Raw genomic sequence first — 26,060 nt, forward strand, 5'->3', positions numbered from 1 at the left:
CAATATTTACCCGATTTCCATTCATGTGACAGCACTCTTAATGAGCAATGACAATCCAGGAATTTAACTTCTAAAACACATATCAACAGAAGACCATTATATTGACTACTTTTTTGTTTTGGCTTAACAACAGTACAGGAATATAACTAATACACATATCCAGGACTTGACACTAATACTAATACACATATCCAGGACTTGACAAACAGTGGTGAAATCTACTCGCCAGCCCAGTACTGCACATGCACAAGACCCATATGGTGCACGTGCGCGCCGCCAGTGAATGGGGTGACTGACTGAAATCTACTTGCTATGAGCAAATAGAAACAGCAATTTGTCAAGCCCTGCACATATCAACCCAAACTGCACCATAGATCCAAACTACACTGTGGGCTGTGTGTTGAGTAGCCCAGCTGTGTAATGACTTCTTACTTCTAGGACACAACTGTTAACATACGCAGTCATATCATAAATACATCCAGTTACTGTTGTTTTCTTAGTACTAAAACTCCCAGCTGTGTTCTAATATAGCATCTTTTTTCCTCCTTTTCCTCTTGAATCTATCTTGTAGTTGGTAAATACAGGCCAAACAATTTATTGGAACAAATTAGATACTTTTAGGATTAAGAAAATTTCTACTAAGGGGATAAGTGAAAGTGTCTAATTTAAACAGATAAATAGTTTTACAACTGGACTGCATTATCAGTTTTCCCCACCCTGTTTTAAAGATTAACTCTTCCTTTACTTAAAGTATATTTCTTCAATTGTGTGTTTGACTCTGGTATACGTGGCTGTATCTAATAGCCTAAAACAAGTTTTATATATTATGGATACTAGATATTTGCTTACAATTTGCTTTCTTTTTTGCTGCTTCATTCTTAGCAAAAATTAGGATTTTTGGATTATAGATTTGCATGCAAGCCAGTGCTACTAGTCTCTATTGCCAAGAGACCTACCACAAGCACCCAGCTAGTAAAGTTAGTTTCACGCTTTAAAGTGCATTTGGGCTCTACTTTTTTAGACTTTGAATATAAAGTGAATGACAGTGAATCCTTGATCCTTTCTGTTTGCTTATGTGTAACGATGCCTGCTCACTTCGCAGGGTATAGTAAATCTTAAAGTTTGTAAAACAATTTGAGATCTTCCGAAAGATCTGCTACAACTGCAAAGTATTACAATTAACTCACTGTCACAAGGGTTTCAACTGTAATTTGTGTTCTCAAGCAGTGTCTTTAATTAGTAGTGGCAGAAGTAATTATTTGCCCCGCTTAAACAATCCAGGTTTGTGGACTAATTGGTTATCTGCACAACCCAGTTTTGAGAGATCTAGTGGATCTTGGAGTCTTATGTATTTCAGGTGAAACTATGGGGCAGTGCCCCTGTTTCTATGCTTATCAACCCCCCTCTCTTGGGGTAGGCAACCCTGGCTCCACCCTGGCTGCCTGGAAGGTGTGGTAGCCTTTGCCAACCCTGGTTCTTTCCCCACAGCTGCCAAGCTCTCCTGGGAGCCAGGCCAGCCCTGGACACACCCACCCAGCCGCTAGGGGGTTAGGTTGGGCCGCCGTGGCTGGCCAAGCTTGTGTCATCCGGCTGCTGGGGGGTTGGGCGGAGCCAGGGTTGTTGTTGGCCTAGATTTTGTTCCCTCTGGCCGCTGCGGGGTTGGGACAGGCTGAGGCCATGGCCAGCTTGGCTCACTGCCTCTGGCCACTGAGGGGGGGTTGGGTTATGCCAAGTCTCTTCTCCCCTATCCTCTCTGTGGCCAGGGAGGGTCTGAGGTTGCCCCAGCTCTTCCCCCCAGCCCCGAGGCCACTCCAGCCCTTGTCCCTACACCTCTGTTCTCCCCACCTATTTGCCCATCCCTCCTGCCCCCTCAGCCCCAAGGCTGCCCTGGCCCCGAGGCTGCCCCTGCTCTTGTTTCACCCCACCCCCTGGCTCTTGCCCCCCTCTGGCCCCTTCCCCCCTCCTCAGCCAGCCCTTGCTCTTTCCTCCCCCTGCCACCAGGGAGAGGGGCTGGGGCGAGGTAGTGCCCAGCTGCCGGGGGGGGGGGGGGGGGGAGCCACTCCTCTGGATGTAATAGTGTAGTCAATTAACCAATAAGCAAAAGCTTATAGGTTAAATGCTTCCCCTGCCAGTAAATTTTTTAGCAGGATGGCCAGCAGTTTAGCTCGCTTCTGGCTTGTGATGGGTCTAGGACCTACCCCTGCTGTGACTCTGTATTTAAAATGTATTAGGAGCCAGGCAGCCCAGCTCAGTTCTGGTTCACACTGGGTCCTGGACCTACCCCCGCTGTGGCTCTACATTTGAAGTGTATTAGGAGCAGCATGGGAAGGCAGTCAAGCTCAGCTCTGGTTCATGCCAGGTCCAGGAGCTTAGATGTCCCCTAGACAGGAGCTGCTATCACCCCACACTGCGTCAGAGGCAGTAGCACTGGGTCACAGGCAGCCGGTCTGCAAGGGGAGCTGGTTTTTAAACTGGCTCGCCTCGCACAAAGCCAGTCTTAGGAGTGGTCAAGTCAGGTGGTCTTCTGGAGCTGCCATTTTGAAGGGGCCACCAACAAAGCCAGTCTTAGCAGCGGGCTGCAACCGGATTTCGGCCCAATCCCCTCCCCCTTTATTTTTTGCTTGATAAATTTTCCCCGGCAGTTAGGACTGGCCCTGACTTTGTGGATCAGCTCCTGTCTGGCATCTGTATTAGAGGCACCAGTGCAGAGTGGCAGAGAGCTCCTAAGGAGTGAGGTTGGAGTGTGTTGGCTTCTGGCCCCACCCCCAGGGACTATAGAATAGTTGACTAACCAATAAGAATTCATGAGGTTACTCGACTATTTAATTAACCAATATTTAATATCCCTAGCCTCTCTAGGGCCTTGCTGGGTCCACACTCTTCCCCCTGTCCGCCGAGCACTAGGGAGGGAAAGGAAGAGAGGGACTGTGGGATTCAAAGTGATGCGATGACCTCACTCTGTCCTCCTGCAGGAAAAGTTTTTTTTTAAATATATAGAGATAAGCAATTGCTTTTGTCAGTTAGGAGTTACCAGCCTGGTAGCCATCGGTGGTGATTGAGCAGCATCGATTCAAAGTATATTGTGCATGTAAAAGGAGAAGCAGGCTGTGGGTGGTATCTGAAGTGGTATTGGTGCTAGCCTATGTAATTGTTCTTTGTATTCTTGTTATATTTTTATTATTTCATTGATATTTGTCTGTACAAGTCATTGTCATTACATTCTGATGTCAAAAATAAAATGATTAAAGAAATCTGTTACTTGAGTCTACAATATAGAGAGAGAGATGAGTCAGCCAGTTTAAAAAAGTCACAAACTGACCTCTGACTCCTTGCAGTTTTTTGGGAGGGTGGGGGGAATGTGCTTACCTTTATTCTTACATCTCTAGAACTTGTAACTGAAATTGCTGATTAGTAACACCTAGTGTTGGATCCTTTTTTCCTTTTTTGGCAGCATTGGTTTGCAATGCTGGCAGTGATCCAGTAGTATGTAAAAAGATACATTGTGGAATCTGAGTGCTCTTTTTTTTTTCACTCACATGAAGTATTTTTTATATTAAAAGCATGGTCTTCTCTTATCTGCATCTCTCATAGCACAGAGAAAATAAGGTCAGCTAGAAATCTAAACCGTTTCTGTGGCATGAATAGCATTGTATAATCTGAGCCTCTTAAACAGCATGCTTTTATTGTTTTTCTCTTCAAAATGAAGGTTTATTTCATGTGCAGAGAAATCCAAACACTACTAATTCTAAGCTAACACTTGTGCTGTGAGTTAAATATACCAGAAAAGTCTGAGTGGTTAGATGGTAATAGGTGAGTCATCTATCTGACTTAGTTGCTCAGCTGCTGCTTAAAAGTAGCTACTTCACTTTTTAAAGGGACAGTGCTCCGTATGGTACCTTATATCCTGTTAAGCAGACCTTGTAAATTATTCATGTTGCCTTTAATGTTTTCGGTCTGCTTTTAAGTTCTATGGGAGGAAGGGAAGCCTCCCTCTCAGAGAAAACAGAAATCAACAAAGATGATATTGCAGTAACTATGTGCTTTGGAAGAATGGAGTACTATTACTGTTCAAGTTTGTTAAAGTTGCTTCGGTATCTCTGGGTGAGTGAATTCTTTAGTTAAAATATGTATTTCTTAGTTCGACATTTTAATTACATTTCCAAAAAATTCCCTTACAAATTGTACACTGTAGAGAGCAGGTTGCTTTTCAGCTAGACTGGAAAGAAATATTTCATGTTCTAGATAAGATCTGTTTGTTTTATTTGAAAGTTTGGTTTCTTAACTGAAAATTAAAGGTTAAAATAAATAATTATATATATGCTTTAATGATTCTGCAGTTCTTTAGTAACTGGAATTCACCTCTTGTTTTTGTCTATTATTGAAACTATTAATTAACATAGTTTTTCTTATTGAATATTCATAAACCTGCCTCCCTACTTACTCAAAAGCTAATCAGAATCTCCTAAAAGTACTGCTTTCAATAGTATTATTTTCTAACTGCTCCCCCATATTTAAACACTATGGGCAGTATTGCTGTGTGTAGAAAAATCACACTTGACCATTGTATTTTAACAGGTTTCTTCCCTCTGAAGCTGTTAAGGCCTAAATTCACTTTTTCTCTCATCAAACATCTAATCAATCTAGTTTTAATAGGTTGTTTTTACTGTAGTACTCTGCTTGACTTAAATGGCTGCTTTTGCTCTCTGATTCTGACTGATAATTAATTGTTTTACCTTTTTACAAATTTGACAGTGTTTAAATAAAAGGAGTTAATTATTGAGAGAAGTTCTTCAGTTAGAATTTGCATTCTTGGAAACTAACATAACACTGAAGGTCTTTTAAACTGATATATTATCAAACAGAATGGTGTGTTTAATCAAAGAGTTAGTCATTTAGAGCATCACTTTTTTCATTTGTTTTTATAGGTTTTTATGTATGGTATTATCTTCATTAACCTAGTGACATTTTCAGCGTTAATAAAGATGTTGATCTGTTAAACCTCTGAATGTTTATTGAGTGAAACTTGTTTAGAAATAGGCAGCAGAGCATTTGCTTCCCCCATTTAGTGTTTAATTCAACAATTCTCCTTATATATACTGAATAGCACTGGGGGAACTACCAGTTGTGGGAAAATGCTTTGCAACTTAATCAGGAAGAAAGAATGGCAAAAGCAGACCTTTTTTCTGTGAGAAGCACTAATTGCAGGTTTTTCTGGTAGACATTGAAACACAATCATGCAGACCTTCAAATATTTTTTTGGGGGGGTTTAATTCAGCAGAAGTACAGTTACAGATTCTTAAAAAGCAAGCATTCCTTGAGTTGCATGCTTAAGAGATGGATGAGTACAATAGGCATTTGTAAGTAGATGCATATCCTTTACAGTTATCATTTATGGCAAGCCAATATATTTGTTTGAATAGCTATGCTTTTGCAAATGTGTGATGAATGTCTCAAATTGGGTAATAAAACTGATTTTTGGATCATCCAGAAAGAGGGAGAGCGCTTTCATAACATGTAATTTGAGTTTGCAGTAAAACAGAACTCCATTGTATTTTCAGGGTATGTCTGTATGTATTTTCAAATTGTGTATTTGCTATACATATTTTGATGGTTTATTATATTATATACTCTCATATGGACAGATATTTGATTTCTTTAAGCAATTTTAATTTAGTGTATTTTTAGTTGATGTTTTGTCATAAAATTTTTTATTTTTGTGTAATTTATTACACGTGTTAATTCTACAACCCTCTACACCTATTGAATTTCTAGAGAATTATATTTTTATTTTGGATTATTGCTAACCATCTAATGCAGATCATGATAATTTTTCAGAGTTCTGCTGATGTTACAGGTAAAGGCTACTAAAGAGATAATGTATCACTTCTCTTTGTATATAATCAAGAGTAACTGGAGATGTCTGAATTAATTGTCAAGCTTTGTGTAGAGTTATTTAATCCATTTTGGGGAACTGATATAACTTATTCATAATATGACCTGCTTTAAGAAGCCATAATTTTTATTTTGGTAATCATTGAATAATCACATTTTAAAAAAGCTATGATCTAAGAGTTACTGCTAGTTTCTCTCAGTGTATGTGTTTGGTGTAGTTATTTATGGTCGGTGGCAGAATCATCGTTCCTGAGTGTGCTATGGATTTAACAGTTGTGAATTTCAGTGGGCCTAATCACTGCTTCCCCTCACTCTCACCCTCTAATAGGAAGTTGAATCTTTATTTATTGTTTTGGTGATGTGTAGGAAAGCTGCCGCAGGCTGCACACAGCATTTCAAAGAGGCCACTGTCCAACTCCCAGCTGTCCTTGGGCTGCACACAGCATTTCAAAGCAGCAGTGCCATGTGGAGTCCGGGGTCTGGCCCTGGGTTTCATGTGGTGCTGCTGCTTTGAAGTACCCCCTTTTTCTCCCCCTCTTCTCCTCCCCCCGCTGCCTCTTTCTGATACAGGCAGCAAAGGGGTAGGGAGGAACAACTAGTCGACCAGCATGTCACCTATCCAATAAGTATTTGCTTTTAGCATAGTCAACTAGTTGTTCACATCCCTAGAGACAGAGGCTTGTCCCCAGCAGCAGCCCCTATCCACGGATGGTCCGAGCTTCCTGAGGACAGAGGTGAAGCAGCCTCTGTCAGTGGAGAGGTCAGACCCCTGTGGACAGGGACTGGAGCAGCCTCTGTCTGTGGCCAGCCAGGGCTGCCGCAGAGAGAGGCTGCTTTGTGGCAGCCACCCCCTCTCTCCCTGCAGCTTCTGTCTGCGGGATGCTCAGACCCCTGTAGACAGGCTGCTGCCATCCCACACTGCTGACTGAGTATCAGAGGCAGCAGTGCAGGGTGGCAGGCAGCCAGTCTGCAAGGGGATCTGGTTTTTAAACTGGCTCCCCTCGCAGACCAGCTCCTGCCTTGCATCCCATGTGGCTGCATCAGATACTGAGGCACCACTATGGGGCAGCAGGGGCCTGCCCGGGAGTGGGGTCAGAGCGCACTGGCTGCTGGCCCCACCCTGGGTACTACAGAAAGTTGAGTAACTGATAAGAATTCATTCTGTTGTATTACCCACTATCTAACATCCCTACTTGCAAATGTCATGGAACACCACTACACTCTGCTGTTCAAACCTTTTAGAGATGATAGACTCTTACAAGTGATTATTTTTGCTAATTCTTATCAATGCTCACTCTTGGCACGTTTCACTCTATCTTGCTTCAAACTCATGAAAAGTGTAGACACCTACGTGTAAGGTCATGGCACTCACCCTTGAGAAAAATGGAAACCCACGGCCTTTCACTAAGGCTGTGTCTAGATTTCATCCCTCTGCCAACAGAGGGATGCAAATCAAGCATTTTAGAAGTGCAAATGAGCCCGGGATTTAAATATCCCGGGCTTCATTTGCATACTTATGTTTTGACACTGTGCCTATCAGGCTCAGTGTCGAAAATGAAAGTAAAGTGTAGCTGCAGTTCTGCCACGTTTCTGACAACAGCAGGGGCTTTTCCGGCAGAGTACAGGATCTAGACGTACAGGCAGTCTAGACGTAGTCACAGAGGGAAACACCCAAAGTTCCCTCTCTTTTTTTCCATCCATGTGGAATTAAATTTGTTCTGTAAACTGAGGTATGTGCAGTTGTGTGCCACCAGTAGAAACACCATGCTGCTGGCTGTGGGCGCTCTACCGATTGGCTGGGTGGCACCTGGAACTCTCTTGAGTAGCTGCCCAAGCATTCCGCTTACAGGAAAGAGTGGAAATATCCCAGAATCACTATATGAAGATCAGAGGCAGAGCGTGCCCTGTGACTCCATGACAATTGCAAAAGTAACAAAGGGCTTTTCATTTGATCCACTTCTCCAAGGCTTTCCCTACTCTAATGAGCCAGTAGGGGAAAAGGCATCCTTTTCCATCAGTCCTCCTTTTAGCCTAGCTTTCCTCTCCTCTTAGACTGTGCCCCAGACACCCAAGTTCTTCCAGGTGACTCTTTCCTCCCATCAACATCATTGTCATTTTTCCTTAGTATTGAAAATCTGAAATGATCTCAAGTTTCTGATCTCTTTCAAACACCAAGGTAGCTGGCAGTTGGCACATTTTGTTAGACATAAAGAATATCAAAAGCAAGCTCTGGTTTTGTCCATATACTGTTGACATTTAAGTCTATGATGCATCTTAATTTCCCTCCCTCTCTTCTAGCTTTCTTGTAGGTCATTGTGGTTTACAGATAACACAAGAGAGATGACGGCTAGAGCCTTGATGGAAGTCTCCTGCTAAGCCTTACATATTGATGCATACCATATTAAAGATTGTGTGGTATGGTTGCAGGAAGCTGACAGAGGTTTCTTTGCTTCCACTATAGCACCTCCAAAGTCTTTCACAGTTTAATTGTTCTGAGAAGTTAACAGATTAGTGAACATTTGCTTGCTGTACTTGTTTGCAAATTCAAGTTTTTTTGCACTGTGAAGACTTTTCTATTACTTCACAGATAAAATGCACTTGGATTCAGTTTGAACTGTCCTCTGCTATGGAAACAGAATTATGTATTGAGCAACAAATAGGGATGTAAATGGGTAACCGGTTATCCAGTAAGCCTTATGGGGTGATGCTTACCAGTAACTGGTTAACAAGCACCAAGAGCAGCCCACTGCACTTTGGGGTGGGAGGAGAGGGGAATGCGTGCACGTGCTGCAGCCCAGCTCAGCAATAGCAGGTCCCTGTGCGCAGCGCAGTGTGTTGGGTCTGGTGCAGCTGAGCTGGAGTAGACCCCTGCCCACAGAGTGGTGCAGGAGGCCCATCATGCTGCGTCACAGGCCAGTTAACCGGTTAAACATAGAGTTTAACTGTATAACATTTTAAATTAGATTTTATGTCCCTAGCAACATATGCCATGTCCTCTGTTTACATTCTAGTCAGCCTCAGTCACTGGTTAGAGGTATTGGGGTAGTTTTCTGTCATAGCCTACAAGTTAAATACTTGTCCTTTCTGTCTGTTCAATGACTAGGTCCATTGTTGGTCAAGATTGTCACCATTAAAATGATAGCTTCTTTAAGAACTTCTGGAATTCTGCCCTTCTCCACAAAGGAAAATATTGACCATCTAGCTACCAACCATTTTTAGGGAAGGTCATTAAGAAGGTTGTGGGAAGGCAACTCTGGCTGTTCTTTGAACCTTAAGATTTTTTGGACCCCAGGTAGATTTGGTTATAGCCCTGAGTTAGGGTTAGAAACTTCACTGATCTCCTTTTACTAATTGATGCAGATAGTGTGTCTAGATCATAGATTACAATCATCAGCATTTGATACATTTGACTGTAAGACTTTTTTTACTTGTGTGGATATTAGTGGGCTGGATGGAGTGGCTTTTGAGTGGTTCCATTCCTATCCTTCTGAGACAACCCAAGGAGTAATTGTAGTCAATTTTTTTAACATCTCTCTTATTTAATCTGTAAATAAGATTGCTTAAAGAACCAATGAGGAGACACGGGCTGTGGTGGTTCAGTGTGCCAATAAAATCCAGTTCTAGATTGCTAGTTCTTCTAAGCTAGCTGGAGCAATGAAATGAATTGCCTAATTCCTAAATGAAATGGGATCTTGGATGAAAGCTAGCCAACTGCAGCTCAATCCAGATAAGACTTACTTGTGGATAGGCTGGTAAAGTAGCTGGAAGAAGATGACAATAATGATTGGGTTTCCTTGGTACAGCATCCTTGGGACCGAAGATGTCTCAGACCAGGGAGTTTGCTGGACCAGGGGAGGTCAGGGCTTTCACTGCTGGCTGCCCCACTCTGGGCTCGTCTGCTTGAGGCTCCCTGCCCTGCCACTGGCCCCTAACGCTGGCCCTGCATGGCTCCCCACTCAGCTGCCTGCCTTCTGCCCCAGGAAATCCCAGAGTTCCCAGCAGGGACCTGTTGGATGCCACCAGTCCCACTACCGAAGCCACCTGCACACCCCATCCCACTTCTAGGGGCTGCCCCACTGCTGCTGGGGATTTTGTCGGTTCCCTGACTGGGGCTGCCCATCTCCATCAGCCCTCCTGCAACCAGGAGTGTCCCCAACCCCACTGCCACTGGGGATTTCCCAGGGTTCCAGACTGGGGCTGCGTGGCCATCAACAGCCCTGCTGCAGCTGAGGCTGTCCCTGCTGGAGCCAGGACTCCCCTGTCACCTGGTCCCGCAGATACTATCAGTTCCCCGCCTGCTTCCCAGTCATTTCCTTGCCTTGCTGACACTGGGGACTCCCCAGCCACCACGTGGTCCAATTGATGTTACAGGTTCCCTAGCCAGGGTGGGGTCCCCTCATATGCTGACTGGCTCAGATGGGGTTCCCCAGCCCCTGCATTGCTCTTTGGTTCAGCAACATCTGTGGCCCTGCTGGACCAGAGAGTCATGGATTTGGGAGATTGAGCCTGAACTCATAAGAGCATAAGAATGGCCAAACTGGGTCAGATCAAAGGCCCATATAGCCCAGTATCCTGTCTTCTGACAATGGCCATTACCAGGTGCCCCAAAGGGAATGAAGAGAATAAGTAATCATCAAATGATACATCTCCTATCACTCATTCCCAGCTTCTGACAGAGACTAGGGATACCATTTCTACTCATCCTGGCCAATAGCCATTGATGGACCTATCTTCCATGAATTTATCTATTTCTTTTTTAAACCATGTTGAAATCCTGGTCTTCACGACATCATGTGGCAAGGAGTTCCACAGCTTGACTGTGCATTGTGTGAAGAAATATTTGCTACTTCCGATTAATTTTATTTGGTGACTGCTAGTTCTTGTATTATGGGAACAAGTAAATAATTTACTTTTTCCATACCAGTCATGATTTTATTGACCTCTATCATATCCCCCTTAGTCTTCTCTTTTCTAAGGTGAAAAGTCCCAGATTTATTAATCTTTCCTCATATGTCAGCTGTTTCAAACCCCTAATCATTTTTGTTACCCTTTTCTGAACTTTTTCCAGTGCCAAGATATCTTTTTTGAGATGACGCCACCACATCTGTATGCAGTATTTAAAACGTGTTGGTGTACCATGGATTTATATGGAGACAATAAGTTATTCTCTCTTATTCTCTATTCCTTTTAAAATTATTCTCAACATTCTGGTGTTTTATTGCTACTGCATATTGAGTGGATATTTTCAGAGAACTATCCACAGTGACTCCAGATCTCTCTCTTGAGAGCTCACAGCTAATTTCGTCCCCATCATTTTGTACATATTGGAAAAAATGATCCCAACTATATTACTTTGCATTTATCAACATTAAAATTCATATGCGATTTTGTTGCCCAGTCACCTAGTTTTGTGATATCCTTTCGAAGCTCTCCAGAGAAAGCTTTGGAATTAACTTTCTTGAACAGTTTGATATCGTCTGCAAATTTTGCCACCTCAGTGTTTAACCATTATTCTAGATCATTTATGAATATGTTGAATAGGATTGGTCTGAGTACAGACCCCTGTAATTTAACTATTAGTTACCGCTCTCTATTCTGAAAATAGACAATTTATTCCTATCCTTTGTTTCCTTTCTTTTAACTAGTTATGAATTCATGAGATAACATTCCCTTTTTATGACAGCTTAGTTTGCTTAAGAGCCTTTGGCAAAGGACCTAGTCAAAGGTTTTTTGGAAATCTAAGTTAATTATAGGAACTGGATCTTCCTTGTCCACATGTTTGTTGACCCACTGAGAGAATTTTAGTAAATTAGTGAGGCATGATTTCCTTTTACAGAAACCTTCTTGACTTCCCCCAATACATTATGTTCCTGTATGTATCTAGCAATTCTGTTCTTCACTATAATTTCAACCAATTTGCCCAGTTCTGAAGTTAGACTTACCAATCTGTAATTGACAGGAGAACCTCTAGAGCTCTTTTTGAAACTTGGTGTCACATTAGCTATCTTCCAATTATTTTGTAAGAAAAGATGATTTAAGAGGTAAGTTACAATCCACAGTTAGTAGTTCCACAATTTCACATTGGAGTTCTTTCAGAACTCTTGGGTAAATGCCATCAGGTCCTGGTGATTTGTTACTGTTCAGTTTATTAATTTGTTCCAAAACCTCCTTTAATGACACCTTAATCTGGGACAGTTCCTCAGATTTGTCACCTTAAAAAAAAGTCTCAGGTTTTGGAATCTCCCTCACATCCTCAGCCGTGAAGATCAATGCAAAGGATTCATTTAGTTTCTTCACAATGACCTTATCTTTGACTGTCCCTTTTGCATCTTGATTGTCCAGTGGTCTCTCAAATTTTGTAGCAGGCGACCTGCTTCTGATCTACTGAAAAAAAAATTGCTATTACTTTTTGAATTTTTGGCTAGCTGTTCTTCCAATTCCTTTTTGGCTTTCCTAATTATATTTTTACTCTTCATTTGACCGAGTTTATGCTCCTGTCTATTTTCCTCATCAGGATTTAGCTTCCCCTTTTTAAATAATGCCTTTTGATTTCTCACTGCTTCCATTAGATTTCTCACTGCTTCCTTTAGTTGGTTAAGCCAAGCCACAGTAGCACTTTATTAATTCTCTTACTGTGTTCTTTAATTTGAGGAATACATTTAAGTTGAGTCTCTAATATGGTGTCTTTGAAAAGTTTCCATGCAGCTTGCAGGGATTTTACTTTTGACACTGCACCTTTTTAATTTCTGTTTAACCAACCTCCTCATTTTTATGTAATTCCCCCTTTTGAAATTAAATGCAGTGTTGGACTACTGTGGTGTCCCCCCTCTCTCCCACACCAAGAGATGTTAAACTGAATTTTACTATGATCACTATTTCTAAGTGGTCCAACTATAGTCACCTCTTGGACAAGATTCCACACTCCATTTGGGAATAAATAGAAAAATGCCTTTCCTCTTGTGATAGGGCGACCATCCTTCCCATTTTTACTGGACAATCCCATATGTAAGCCTTATTGAAGCTGTCCCGACTTAAAAAAAAGGGGGGGGGGGATTTTCCCTTCTTTTCAGCTCTGCTACTCTCCCTGCTGGTCAGTGCACCTCCAGCAATCTTCTGTCTGTGGCTGGCAGGTAAATGTGACAGTCAGTGGCCAGTAGGTGGCGCTCTCAGGCAAGGTTCTGAGGCAGAAAGCCTGTTTGCTATAGATGAGTAAGAGTATGGGGATGAGTGAAGGGTGTGTCATCCCTCCTCATGTGCACCCTAAAGCACGGTTTCCCAAGAGGTCTGCCTGCCTTTTTCAGCTGCAAGAGAGAAACCACAATACCTGGCACCTACTGTAGAACTAAATCTTGATCCCTGGTGACTCCTTCCGCACTGAATTCCCATCGCCCCCAAGGTAAATACTTAATCCCTGGTGCACTCATTTTCCCATGCCACACATGCTGAAGCCCCAAACCTCAGTGTGTCCCTTCATTGCAGCTGAAGTCCCAGTCCCCCATGCTTCTGTCCCCCATGGGCTGAAGCCACAAGCCCTGGTAAACCTTGCAGGGCTGAAAGCAGGAGCTGAGGGGCTGAAGCCCTAACCCACTGTCCCAAAACTGAAGCTAGGAGTGGCAGGGCTGGATCCTGGATCCCTGGCATTCCCTGTGAAGCAGAAGCCCTCAAGCCATGGGCAGAGCTGGGGGACACTGGGGATGATTCCTTCTAGAATCACAGAGCTGGAAGAGACCTCAGGAGATCATCAAGTCCAGCCCTCTGCCCAAGGCAGAACCAATCCCAACTAAATCAGCCCAGCCAGGGCTTAGTCAATCCGAGACTTAAAAACCTCTATGGATGGAGATTCCACCATCTCCCTAGGAAACCCATTCCAATGTTTTCCCACCCTCCTAAGGAAATAGTTTTTTCCTAATATCTAACCTAGACCTCCCCCACTGTAACTTGAGACCATTGCTCCTTGTTCTGTCATCCGTCACTACTGTGAACAGCCTCTCTCCATCCTCTTTGGAACCTCCCTTCAGGAAGCTGAAGGCTGCTATCAAATCCCCCCTCACTCTTCCGATCTCCACAAGTTTTCAAAGATAATGGCCAATGGCTCCGCAATGACACTTGCCAACTCCCTCAGTACCCTCGGATGCATTAAATCTGGGCCCATGGATTTGTGTATGTTTAGCTTTTCTAAATAATTCCTAACTTGTACTTTCCCCACCAAGGGCTGTCCATCTCCTTTCCCTACTGGGTTGCCTAGTGTATTTGTCTGGGAGCTGACCTTTTCCGTGAAGACAGAGGCAAAGAAAGCTTTGAATACTTCAGCTTCTCCCACATTATCTGTCACAAGGTTACCTCCCTCATCCAGTAAGGGCCCCACACCCTCTTATTGCTAGCATGATTATAGAAACTTTTCTTGTTACCCTTCACATCCCTTGCTAGCTGCAGTTCTAATTGCACTTTTGCCTTCCTGATAACTACCCTGCATTCTCAAGCAATATATTTATACTCCTCCCTAGTCATCTGTCCAAGTTTCCACTTCTTGTAAGCTTCCTTTTTGTGCTAAAGCTCACCAAGGATGTTCCCAGTAAGCCTGCCATATTTGTTTTTCTTATTGTGCTTCGGGATGGTTTCTTCCTGTGCCTTTAATAATACTGGCAGCTCTCCTGGACTCCTTTCCCCTTCATGTAAGTATCCCAGGAAATCCTGCCCATCAGCTCTCTGAGGCAGTCAGAGTCTGCTTTTCTGAAGTCCAGGGTGTGTATTTTGCTACTTTCCTTTCTTCTTTTGGTCAGGATCCTGAAATCTATCATCTCATGACCTCTGCTTCCCCTACTAATTCATCCCTTTTTGTGAGCAGCAAGTCAAGCTGCACATGGCTCCTGGTCAATTCGTACAGCACTTGTACCAAGAAGTTATCCCCAACATTCTCCAAAAACTTCCTGGATTGTCTATGTACTGGTGTATAGGTCTCCCAACAGATGTCAGGGTGATTGAAGTCCCCAATGAGAACCAGGGCCTGCGATCTGGAAGCTTCTCTAAGTTGTCTGAAGCCTTGTTTACCTCATCCACCTGATCTGGAGATTTATAGCAGACACCAACCACAACATCACCCCTATTGCTTCCACCTCAAAACTTAACCCATAGACTCTCAACAGGCTTTTCTCCCTCTAAATACTGGAGCTCCAAGCAATCATACTGCTCTCTTACATACAGTGCAACTCCTCCTCCTTTTCTCCCCCGCCAGTTCTTCCTGAGCAGTTTATACTCTTCCATGACAGTGCTCCAGTCATGCGAGTCATCCCACCAAGTCTCCATTATTCTAATCAAATCATAGTTCTTCAACTGAGCCAGGGCTTCTAATTCTTCCTGTTTGTTTCCCAGGCTTCTCGCATTTGTGTACAAACACCTTAGATAACCAGTTGATCGCCCTACCTTCTCCATCCAAATCAGGGGTCCTCCTTTGTTGCTTGTTTCTCCTTGTGATTCTTCCCAGTGTCTGACTTCCTCACTTACCTCAGGGCTTTGGTCATAGTCCCCCAACGAACCTAGTTTAAAGCGCTCCTCACTAGGTATGCAAGCCTGCCCATGAAGATGCTCTTTCCTGTCTTGGCTAGGTGGATCCCATCTCTTCCTAACAATCCTTTTGCCCAGAACAGAGTCCCATGGTCGAAGAAACCAAAGCCCTCTCTCCGACACAACCTGTGTAACCACTCATTTACTTCCTCAATTCGACGATTCCTATCCTTTAATGGGAGGATGGACGAGAACACCACTTGTGCTTCCAATTCCTTAATCCTTCTTCCCCAGTGCTACATAATCTGCTGTGACCTGCTCAAGATCATTCTTGGTGATATCGTTAGTTTCTACATCGAAGTGCTGGGCACAGTTTGGAGGTGTGAAGCTGGAGCTGGGCAGAACAGGACAGCTGCACTTCTGGCTGGTGCCATGGCACAGGCAGCCATGCTGTTCCCACCTCTCTGCCACTGCTGCTGGTGCAGGGGTTTGAAGCTGCCCCTCAGCTCCCAGTCCCCTTTATTCACATAACTAGAAACAGCCACAGGTCTGTGGGACCAAGATCAATGAATAGCAGAGCCCTCAGGGACAACAAAATCCTCCTGGCATGTAGTCTCTAGATACCCCTTCTATTAACCCTGAAATATCCTCCTATCTGCACACAGCCCCTACCTCCCTTTTGGGCGCACACAGTCCTTAGCTATCCCCTCCCTTTAAACTACCACATTTAAACTGCAGAAACATAGGAGGAGTAAGTTTGGGAACTGGTGTGAGCCAGGGCCGAAGCAGTTCTGGATTGCGCCGGATCCGTACCTCTGGGGCTTTGCCTTTTAAATGTAGTAAGAGCCGGGCCCTGCAGCATTTCTGCCTTCCCTGCCCCCTCTCACCTCACAAACATGGAAATGGTGCTGTGGGAACTGGCTTTTAAGCCTGCTGATATAGAGGCAGCAAGGTGGGGGGGAATGTGAATAGTCAACTCAATTACCTGAGAAGCCTAAGTTAATCGACTATTAATCAACTACTCTTTTACATCCAAAATGCTGCAAATAGCAGCTGATTGCCTTCCAATTGTTTTGTTGTCCTTCACAGTAAAAGTGTATAAATATAAGGCGTGGGGGAGCTCAGGGCAAGGGGTGTGCAGGAATCAGGGCAGATCTCAGAGCAGAGGGATGGTAGTTGTGGGGGGGTTACTGGGGCCACCTGTTGCGGCAAGAGTAACTCTGCTCCAGTTGTGGCTGCTCTATGAATGCAGTGGTGGGATGACTCATCCCAGAAGGCTGGTGCTAGACTTTTCAACCCCCCACAGTCAGCAGGTATTGGAGGGAAGTGCTCTGTCTCCTCCGGCCAGCCAGCCTCATGAGCTGGTGGCTACTGGCAGAGAGGTGGCTATCTGGCTTCCCAGATGGTTATCATGCCTGCCTCTGGCAAACCCTTGGGCAGCATAGCATCTACTATGTCTCCCGGCCTCTGCTATACTTCAGGGATGGGATTGTGCTGTCCAATTCTGGGGGTGGTCCCAAAGAGGCCTCATCTCTGGAGGCCAGTGGCTTGTAGGGCTGATGGCTGTTACCATTTCGAATAGGGGTAAGCGAATCCCGGCCCATGGGTGAGATCTGTTCTTACAAGATTAGCCCCTGGTGGCCCCCTATACTGCTGTATTTACCTTTGCCTTTGCAGATACAGGGGATCACAGCTCCCACTGGCTGTGGATTGTTGTTCCCAGTCAATGGGAACTGAGATCCCCGTACCTGCAGAGGTGCAGGTAAATATAGCAGTTGCTCATCAAGGGCTAACCCAGGTAAACCATTGCCATTTTATTGCACACCCGTGGTTTAGGAGAAGTTTGTGAACCAATGGACTCGCAGATAGAGGGGTAGAGAAACATGCACGTTTCTAAAATATAGAGACTGATAATAATGCAGTGTGTCTTTTAATGGAGACTTAGTGAACTTAATGCTACTTTGAGCGTTTGTGCTGTATAGCTCTGTTTGATTGCTGTTGAACACACTTAAATAGAGCAATTTTACTATGTGTCCCATATTTGGCATTGGGAAATATGGTCACCCTATCTTGTGAGTACCAGAACCAGCTGCTCTAAGAAGCAGTCATTTAAGGTGTCAAGAAAGTTTCTCTTCATCCCTTCCTGAGGTGACATGGACTCAGTCAATATAGGGACAATTGAAATCTCCCATTATTATTGAGGTTTTTTTTAATTTTTATAGCCTCTCTAATCTTCTTTGGCATTTCACAATCACTGTCACTGTTCCGGTCAGGTGGTCGATTATATCCCTAGTGTTATATTCATATTATTAGAGCATGGAATTATTATCCATAAAGATTTTATTGAACAGTTTGATTCATTTAAGATTTTTAATTCATTTGATTCTATATTTTCTTTCATATAAATTGCCACTCTCCTGTCGGCACGATCAGTTCTGTCCTTCTGGTATGTTTTGTACCATACAGAAGTATGGCAGTCTTTTGTAAAATGTATGTGCAGCTTGTGGATGTTAGAACCAGGTCTGCTTCTGGATGCCCATGAAGTGCCTGTGGTAAGAGTAGTCCCCCCCCCCCCCCCAGCTGCACCTGGCAAGATAAGTGTGACCTTTTCTAGTCCATAAGGGTCTTACTCCAACTCTCCATGCATTTGTCACTTCAGGAGTAAATTCCTATAGTGTGCTTTGCATGGGGGTAGAGTTTGTGGCTCTTCAGAAGTTGTGTAGTGCGGAATACTGCAGCCCATTTATTAGAAGTGCATGCTGGGAGACTAATTCTCTGTGATCTGCACTGGCTTTCAGTAAGCTTCCAAGTGAAATTCAAGTTGTTCGATCTAAATGTTTTAGGACCTGGTTCCCTGAGAGGTTGCTCCTCGCTGCATGGTGCGCTGCCATACATGACCTCCTTAGGAGTGCTCAATCAGCAACTTCCTATATAAATGAGACAACTACTGGAAGAGCATTCTCTGGGAGGAGCCCTTGATTTGGGACTTGTTTCCTTCCTGCCTCCCTTCATCTGCCTCAAAGCCTAAATTTATTAATCTTGTAAGCAAGCTTTAGAGACCATCTTCCCCTCCCTTCCTCATAAGTTGGTTAGTAGGGCTGCATTGAGATGTGTATATCATTCCTTTCTCTGCATTTACTTTGCAATGTGATAGTTGATGTGATTGCTTAGAATATACTTTTTTTGCAAGTTAGAATTAACTATGAACTTCAGGTTTTGAAGTTAAACTCTCAACAGTATTTTATGGACATTGTCAAAGGGAGGAACCAACATAGGCGAACAGGCTTCTTTTAATGCTTTATTTTAAAAATACCAGTGCTGAAATGGAAGCTGTAGCTGTACTGATGTAACACAACCATGCAGCATTTTTTTTACAAACTTCAGCACTCTGCTTTCTCACAAGAGAGTAATCACAAGTTGAATGAGGCATGTTTAGTCATGTTGGCCACAAACCACGTCCCTTGTGATAATATGGAATCTCAGAGTTATGAACACCACACTTACAAACTGACCAATTCACCCCACACCTCATTTGGAACCTGGAAGTACCCAATCAGGTAGCAGAAGAGACTACCATATTCCATCCCCCACCCCCAGCAAATAAAGTATGGAGTGGTGCTAAACATGAAGTACTTTAAAAAAGGGGGGGGGTGGGGGAAGCAGCTTTTTTCTTCTGTGTAGTAATGTTTCTAAGCTATATTAAGTCCAAGTTCAATTACAAATTTTTGAAATAATAACCATAGGATTTTGTTCAGAGTTATGAACATTTTGGAGTTAAGAACAACTTCTATTCCTGAGGGGTTTGTAACTCTGAGGCTCTATTCTAATTATTGAGCTCATAGCTGATGTAGGTCCTTACTCTGGTGTTGCGGGGCCGCAGGACCCTTTGGGGGGGGAAAAAAGGTGTGTGCTGTGCAGAAAGTGGGTTTTGCCCACCAAAGTTCATGCTAATATACATATATATATTTGTTAGTCTCTAAGGTACTACAGGACTACTCGGCTTTGATGTTTAAAGACTAATGTGACTATCCCTTTGACTATCCCTTTCATTTTTGTAATTGAATATCAGACTCTGGCAGTTTTCACTATATTTTTATTCCACGCCAACCTGCAAAAACCTTAGCTCCGACTAATCCTGCAAAATAAAGGGGGAGAGAGATTCCTCCATGCCACTTAAAAAAAAGTCGTGAATATGCGTGCACGCACGCGTGTACGTACACACACACACACACACACACACACACACACACACACACACACACACACACACACACACACACTCATTGAGAAACACTGGTCCAAAGATACCTATCTATTCTTTTTTAAGGGCTGATAACTGCCAACACTTATATTCTGTGTTTACAAGTAAAGATGAATAAATTATTTACTTTTCTGAAACTAGTTTTATTTTCAACATTAGGAATGAGGGAAGAGCTTTTTTCCCCCCTTCTTAGTCTGTTCCTAAATCTAAATTCAATTTTTTAGCTGCCTCTTTAAATCTGTGGTTTTCTGCAGACAGAGTATTGTCTGTCCTCTGACTCAGCAGTCTGATGAACAGAGTAATGATTGTTTCTCAGCCATGTGACTGTAAATCAGATTAAATACTGAATACTTTTTGGAAAAGTATAGACTACGCAGATTGAAAATTCAATTCTGAAAAGTCCCCGAAAGCTTGTAAAAGCAAAAATATTGCAAAAGTGAGCATCTGGTTAAACAAAAATGAATTACATAACACTTTGGTTGGGTGTGAAATATAACCCAAAGTGCGTTCTGACCACTGGACCTTATAGCAGTTTTCTTTTTTAACTTTTATGTAAAAGTCTCTTCTTCAGATGGTCCCAAAGGGAAACTTGGCTGGGTAAGGTGCATGGTTTCATTGCATGTCACAATGACAGCATCTTGATATGTTCAAAGAAATAAAACTACCGTAAATTAGCATATATAACCCACGGGTTAGGCATGTTTTTACAAACCCCGCTCCCCCTCTCCCGCAGGACATACTTGCCTGTGGGGTACACACATTTCCTTTTACTCACAGGATTGCGCCTGGCTGTGGCTGCAAGGGGCCTGAGAGCGAGTGTGACTCCCCTCCAGCAGGCCGGCTAGCGTGCCTGTGTGATGTTCTCCATTTCCCCGCCTGGATGAGGGTGAGTTGGGGCTTGGGGGCGAGTGCAGCTCTCCTCCCGTGCTCTCCGTTCCCCCCCCACTGGCAGCTGGTATATGCAATCACCGTGAATTAGCGTATGGAACCCGTGGGTTATACTTGTCTGCGGGTTATCTAAGATTTTTCTACACAATCAGGAAAAGCCGCGGGTTATACACAAGTGCGGGTTGTACTTGTGTGTGGGTTATATACGCGAATTCACGATACTGAAGAATCATTGTTCTGGAACCATAATATAGAAAAGTGCATCTCTTGTAAAAAGCTATGTAAAATAGCTACAGCAGCAGAGATTGCAGATATTACTACTATCAGTATGTGTTGTAAAGCCTTTTCATTATAGGAGGTTCAGTCCTATAAAACAAACTGAGTTCTGTTGTCTTCATCCATAAATGTGTGTTTTCCACACAGCTTATCTACCATATAAGCTTCTTTCCTGCCTATCTTGTGTCTCACAGCTCATCCTGTCTCTTCATCTGATTGTAAAGCCATTTTCTCCACGTGCTTTAAGAAAATATCTGCTCAGCTCTATGCAAATTAGGGATGTTAAATATTGGTTAATTGAATAGTCGAATAACCTTATGAATTCTTATCTGTTAGTCGACTATTCTGTTGTTCCTGGGAGTGGAAGACAGTCCACGAAGGGAGCCAGTTTAAAAACCAGCTCCTCTTGCAGACCAGCTGCTTGTCACCTTGTGCTGCTGCCTCTGATAAAGAAGCAGTCGTGCATGGTGGCAGCAGCTCTCCTGGACCTAGTGCAAACCAAAATTGAGCTTGACTGCCTGCTTGCTCAGCTCCTAATACACTTTAAATGCAGAGCCACAGCGGGGGTAGGCCCGCACCCAGCATGAGCCAGACTGCTGGCTAACCTGCTAAAAAAATTTACTGGTTTGGGGGTGGAAGGAAATGAGTGTAGTCTATAGCATTAACCTACAAGTTTTTGCTTATCAATTAATCGGTTAACTGACTACACTATTATATCCCTAATGCAAATACATAACTTAGCAACAGTTGTGGTATGCATATCCACAGTGAGCCTCCCAAAGTGTGCAACTTATGTCTTCCCCACTCTAAATTAGAAGAGATGTAATTTTTTGTGTATATTTTTTTAGGGATGTAATAGTATAGTTGATTAACCAATTAAATAACAAGCAAAAGCATATTGGTTAATGCTATCGACTATATGCATTCCCACCACACCCACACCAGTACATTTTTTAGCAAGCTGGCTAAGCAGCCTGTCTCAGTCCTGGCTTGTGATGGGTCCGGGACCTAACTCTGCTGTGGCTCTGCATTTAAAGTGTATTAGGAGGTTGGCGGGCAGGCAGTCTTTCTCAGTTCTGGCTCAGGCCGGGTCCAGGAGTTCAGACAACTCTCCCCTCCCCACTGACGGGCTACTGCCACCGTTGTATCAGAGTCAGCAGCATGGGGTGACAGGCAGCACGTCCTCGAGTGGAGCTGGTTTTAAAACAGCCTTACGGACCAGCTACTGCCAAGCACCTTGGCTACGTCTAGACTGGCCACAAATTCCGGAAAAGGGATGCAAATCCTCTTGAAAGTAGGAATAAGAGATCCTCCGGAAAAGGGATTTATTCTGGAGGATCGCGCCAGTCTAGACGCTTTTTTTCCGGCTTTTCCCCAAGCTGGAAAAAAAGCGGCGGACATGTTTATTTAAATCCGCGGGGGATATTTAAATCCCCCGCGGATTTCCCTATGCTGACTTACCTGCTTTGCATCCCTTTTCCGGAATTTGTGGCCAGTCTAGACGTAGCCCTTGTGTTGCTGCCTCAGATACAGAGGCAACAGCGCGGAGTGGCAGGGGACTCCTCAGGAATGGGCCCAGGTTGCACTGGCTTCTGGCCCCACCTCTGAGAATATGGAATACTTGAGTAACTGATAAAAATTCATTAGGTTACTTGACTGCTCAATTAACTGATATTTAACATCCCTAATATATTTATTGGCCTGGCTATATACATGTTTTGGCATTTAGATCACACTGCAAAATTAAGGTGTTAGTTTGGACTGCCTTCAAACTTTGTGGATCTTTCTCCCTGTATTTGTGGCTTGTACAGTATTGACCATATTGCCTGTTTAAACCTAAATAACCTTGGATTCTCCTTCAAGAGTGATAGTATCTCTCCCTATGCACAGCTAATACTCTTAGGAACAGAAGTCTTCATGTGGAGCTTTCTTGGTATGGATAAGGGAGCTTTTGGTAGTGTATTCTCTGAGAGCTCCATGACTTGTCCCTGTCTGCAATTTGTCCAGAGTAATATGAATTTGTTGATCTTCTGGGCACACTGCCAGCCCATCTCTTTAAACATTGAGGTGTTTTGGGGTGAGAGTGGGGGCTATTGTAAGAATCTTAAGTTTGGGGAGATTTTATTCTGCCTTTTTTTTGTTTTTTGTTTTTTGCTGGCTTATGTTTTCCTGTTGATGTGGTTTTATTATTGTTAACTGTCCTTTCAGTGGAAGGGCAACTGGAGACTGAGATAGGAGCTTATGTTTAAGTCCAATAAATTATCCATATCCATACATCCAGGCAGTATCATTGGTATTAGTAAGACAATACTGCCAAAAGATGTAAGCTTCCCCTCACATAAATATATTAAATGATGCACTGTCATGCAAACTAAATTTTAGGACCAGTTTAACTGTAGCTGACTTTAATTTGTGTAAAACCCATCTTCTCACACTTAGCTAGTGATTAAATGGAGGTGTGAAAGGAAGTGCATATCCGAGTCATTGCTAAAAATAAAAATAGCTTTTGTTTAGATTTTAGAACTTCTTTAATGATTAAGCAAAAACATTTTCTGATTAGAACACAAGAGAGTGCTGTTACACTGCAGTTGCTAATGTCATTGCTGGCAGGGTTCCACTGGTATGTTTTAATTGGAGAATTTGCACAGTAAAAATGGAGAATCAAGATTTTTTCATATAATTGGGAACAATATTAGGTATAATTTTCTGTAAACTTTTTTTTATAAGAAACAGAAAATGTGACCATTTTTGTGTATTTCAGAGTAATAGTTTTTACTCTGAGGGAAAATGTTTGTAAACTAGAATGCTTAATAGAATGACTGAAGGAGGAGAGAGAATGTATGTCCCTTGTTTATTTTTCTTCTCTCAGTGTACTAGGTTTGGAAAACAAATTGAAGAGCACACTTCTTATATTGAAACAAATTTTTTAAAATTAATTACTTTGTATATAAAAATTAAGTCAACTTAATTGTCTACATCAACTAAGACTTTGATCTAAACTTGTTTTGACTCTGTTTCTGTTTTCCCAGTCTGTTGTCTGTGCCATTAATACTGGGAGACAGCCAAGTTCCCACTATTGTTTCTATTCTTTCAGCAGATTTGTGACTTGTTAATACAGCCAGTACATGTTTACTGTACTGAAAGGAAATGGCATTTTAGAGAGCTACTTGACCATGGTGAAAGTAGTTCTTTGTATTAGATTTTTTCCCCAAAATATGATGGCAAAAGTTTGTAATGTAATGCAAAGTTGCACTTAAAATGTAACTTCAGCCAGATATTGGGAGTCTTGAGTTCAGTTTGCAAAAACAGTCTGGTTTATGAATAAATGAAACTGCACTTTTTATGAAGCATGGCAGAGGTTAATACATGTAATCTATGTTCCCATAGCAATGGTATAACTTGCTTATATAAAATTAGAGTTCATAGTAGGTAACTAAGTATTTTACAGATTTTGTAAATACATAGTAGACATTAATGCAGCTGCATCAGAAGTAGCACTTGATATTTATTTCATACTGCTTAATGTGACTCCCTTTAAGTTTCGGAACGGAAATAAAGCCTATCCAATTTAAAATTCAGGAAGAATCTCAGGAAGCAGAATCACCTTCGAAACAGATATCGGGCCCCGACATCAGAAGAAACTATGTATTTATCCTAAAAGACCTAATCTTGAGGTTATGCTACCATACTTTGAATTCCTGTTTTTCGTTGCTTTATTGAGATCATTTGACCTTTAGCCTATATGTACAGGTTGGACCTCCCTACTCTGGCATCCTTGGGACCTGAGTGGTCCAGGATAAGGGAATTTGTTGGACCAGGAGAGGCAATTTCTGACCCCCATGCCACCAATCCCTTTCCCCCGCCCTGGCCCAGCCTCCCGGATGGCTCCCTCTCACTGCCAACGTTTCTAACCTTCCGGTCCCACCGGGCCTTGCTGCTGTGCGCCAGTGGGCTCCTTGCCCTGCAGAGCAGCCTTGCTGCCATTAATCCATTGTCCTGCTGGCCCACAGAGCTCTCAGCCACCAGCCTTCCCCTATAACTCTCTGGTCTTGGAACACGTTGCTGGACCAGAATGTGCAGTTTAGAGATTCAACCTGTATAGCAAATTATTTTAGTAGTTTCTCCTTTGTCTTCAATTGTACTTTTAAACAAAAGTAGTTTATACTGCTCTTTCATCTTTTCATTCATCATTAGCCTTCTTTCAGATAGAAGAGGAAGAGGATTTTTTTAATCTTAGTTCCACATTCTGCCCCACAAAAGAAGAAAGCAATGCTCAGCCCCTATTGTAATCCAAGTATAGACTTTCAGGTAGCTGAGGGCAGAGTTTGGCCTTCAGCACTCCTTTGTATAGGTTCCTTATGTAAATAGCTTCCTTTCAATGCCTTGTATTTTGTTTCTTGTTGACGTCTGTTGCTGTATCTCAATCTGTGAGTTATTTATAATTTCCAGCAAAATCTCTTTATGTTGAATCATGATGAGCTAATGCTATGTGCATTTTCTGAATACTACAAAAGGGAGACCTTGGAAATGTTCAAATCTTATTGTTTTTTTTCTCCTTCAGCTTCCAACCCACTATTGTGGGGAGAGATTGGATTCACCAAAGAAAGCAAAGTACTAATATAAAAAACTCCTGCCCACACGAACAGCAATAAAAACACTTGAAGATTTATGTGAAACAATGTATTTCAAAATGTGAATCTAATGCTAAATCTCTTAAACATAAATTATCTGAAATTCTCATCTGTTATCTTTGCAGGTCTGATATTTAAGGGGATTAAGAGCATTAAGTACCTGTTGACTATCCTTTCTTTTGGTAATTGACATGGATATTCTATGCAATGATCTGACCAATCAAGGCAATAGTAAAACAGAAGTGGAACTCCTATGAAATTAGGGTAGCTCTAATTTAACAGAAAACTGAAAGCAAATGCAAACCCTGCTCTTCCTGTGACTCCCTTAATATCTCAGTCCCTATCAGAAATATCTGAGGATAAAAGCACTTTCCAAATTTGCAGGGTTTTGTGATGACAGATTGTGAGGAGCTCAGATGCTATAGTGATGGAGGCTTTTGTTTTGTCTTAACTGAAATGTTATTTTCTCCAGATAGCAAACTCATGGACATGGACATCAGCTCAATATATGTTTAATTTCTCTTGCTTCCCCATCTCCTTAGATAATTGGATTTTCTGTTGTTTTAAGAATGTTTATTCTTAGAGTATCTAGTTTGCCTTCTTCTCAGTTA

The 26,060-nt window shown here is 42.7% G+C and overlaps 1 protein-coding gene across 2 annotated transcripts in view; it reads left to right on the forward strand.

The window, feature by feature from the left end:
- The window catches only part of KIAA1671 (KIAA1671 ortholog), a 191,553-nt gene that overhangs the window by 63,897 nt on the left and 101,596 nt on the right, over positions 1–26,060 (forward strand). The gene's annotated exons all lie outside the window — the stretch shown is intronic.

The sequence above is a fragment of the Pelodiscus sinensis genome, chromosome Z, assembly GCF_052426305.1.
Source record: "Pelodiscus sinensis isolate ZL-2025 chromosome Z, ASM5242630v1, whole genome shotgun sequence".
Lineage (NCBI taxonomy): Eukaryota > Metazoa > Chordata > Testudines > Trionychidae > Pelodiscus > Pelodiscus sinensis.